General features: G+C 40.1%; 1 protein-coding gene across 1 annotated transcript in view; it reads left to right on the forward strand.

Moving 5' to 3' along the window:
* LOC310798586 (piezo-type mechanosensitive ion channel component 2-like) overlaps positions 1 to 2,500 on the forward strand; it is a gene marked incomplete at its 5' end in the record, with an annotated part of 118,304 nt that overhangs the window by 11,842 nt on the left and 103,962 nt on the right.

Below are 2,500 nucleotides of genomic sequence, written 5' to 3' on the forward strand. Positions count from 1 at the left end.
TTGAGGGTCCAAGGCCCATCCCATATAGCCAACTACTTTTCCTATCTGGCTGGCTACTCAGAAATGTGGGGAACCCCCTGATATACCTTATAGGGCTATATGATTCAGATTAAGTTGTTCTACTCTCATATTTTGTCTTGTATATCGGTCACGGAAGCTTATAGTTTATCCGCCGTTATAACACTGCCGGTGCCGCGAGAGACAGCTGCCTCAAAAGTATAGTTTACCCACCTTTTCTTTTACCACTACAGCACTGGTAGTTTTTACCACTACAGCACTGGTAGTTTTTACCACTACAGCACTGGTAGTTTTTACCACTACAGCACTGGTAGTTTTTACCACTACAGCACTGGTAGTTTTTACCACTACAGCACTGGTAGTTTTTACCACTACAGCACTGGTAGTTGCTTACTAGTGGTTGGTAACTGTGAACCGGTCTGCAGCACTGCTTGAACGGCCTTCTCAGAGAACGGACTGATACTGAATTGTGCAAAGTAATGACATCATAGCCCTCGTATACGCTAAATATACCATGGCTATGAACCAATCAGATCGCTTGATTTGAGGTACCCGTTTCATAAATCAACATAAATTATATCTCAGAGACGATGAGATTTATGATAAATAATCATCAGTGATGTGGATATAATGACTAAGTGGGTAAAGGCAAATAATGGAACAGCTAGAACAGTCTGGTAAGTTCATCAAATGACATCACTTTACTGTAATGCAGCCTTTAAAACCTGGAAAAGATGACACTTTATATCAGCATCTTAGCATTATCCAAAATCTAAGACCATATCTAGTCTCATATCAGGATATTACCATATCCAACATCTAGCCATATAGTCTCATATCAACATCTTACTGTACCATATCCAACATATTCTCATGTCACCATATCCAACATCTAACCCTAACCCTAACCCTTAGCCTTACCCTAACCTTAACCATCAGTCACATCAGTCACGACTAAATGCCTAAGCCTAACCTAAACCCAATCCTAACCTAACCCTTTAGTTTAGACCAAGTCTTAACCTTCAAACAGCCCTTTGAAAATGTGTGAGCGAAAGTGAGGACCGCTTAAATTGGCCTCACTTCACAGGTATACCATTCAAAATTTATACACACACGCACACGCACACGCACACGCACACGCACACACACACACACACACACGCACGCACACACACACACACACACACACACACACGCACGCACGCACACACACACACACACACACACACTATGCTGTAAATAACATGTAGTGGGGGAAAGGAAGACATTTCAAAACATTGGACATCCGTGTTTGTGTGTGTGTGTGTGTGTGTGTGTGTGTGTGTGTTCAATATTGACCTTCCATTTCTGACTCACATGTTTACTCTACGATAATATCACGGAATACACACTCTCTCTCTCTCTCTCTCTCACACACACTCTCTCTGTCTCTCTCTCTCTTTCTCTGTCTCTCTCTCCCCCTCTCTCTGTCTCTCTTACTTAAGACTTGAATAGGTTTAGGGTAAAGCAGTAGTGAACTGTAAACCTGGAGCTTCAGGACGATTCCTTTAAATCAGATTACAGGAAGAGCAGTTCAGATTACATTAGGATTAGATTAGATGAAATCAGCCTGGATTAGATTCAACTGTATTGATGGTGTGGAGAAGCAGCAACAGTCACATAATGACAGCAGGGCAGGAGAGAGCGAATGAGAAGTGGAAGAAATGTAGCATCAAACAGGCCTTAGCATAGCATGTGTTCACACCCAATACAGAGCAAATCTTCACTTTGCGTTACTCGCTCGAGTTTGACCACGCGCTGATCACGTGTGAAAATGTTATTCTAAATCGCCAGACAAATGTGCCGGGAAAGCCAGCTGTTAGGGATGCAACGATTATAACATTTTGATGTACGATTATAGTCTGAGAAAAAAAACATGATTATCGCGGTTTTCACGATTATTATTATGGACGTATAAAAATCACATGAGCATTCTTTAAACAGAGGTTTTATTGTATTTTCCCCACAATTTTTAACAGTTGCTGCCTTTCGGAAGACAAATAGTACAGTAATCAAAATATTACAGTCCAAAATAATACATAAAATTAAGTCTAACTGTATCTCTCTTTGAAATTAAATCTCAGCTACAGTACCTCTTTAGTTTAAACATTCATGGCGGTATTTCCTTGGAACAAAACATAGTCAAAGGAGGATCTTTTGATAACTATATTACTTTTTTGTCCAGTTTATGTATTTTTTTCTTTAGGGTAAATATAACGAATGTGGGTAATACACTTTAGTGTTGCCATCAACTGTCATCCATGCCTTTTAGTTTTATTATTATTCATTTTTAATCATCTGTTATTTTGCTCAGTTACTTAACGCTAGTGCATTACCTTCACTAGTCGGCGTGTGAAGCTGAATGGTGATGACGCAGATGTGGAAGTAGGTTGGAGGTGTTAGGACGTGTATTGATCAGTGTATTGATAGAGTGATCAGGATG

This window comes from Poromitra crassiceps (assembly GCF_964638095.1).
Source record: "Poromitra crassiceps genome assembly, chromosome: 2".
Taxonomy (NCBI): domain Eukaryota; kingdom Metazoa; phylum Chordata; class Actinopteri; order Beryciformes; family Melamphaidae; genus Poromitra; species Poromitra crassiceps.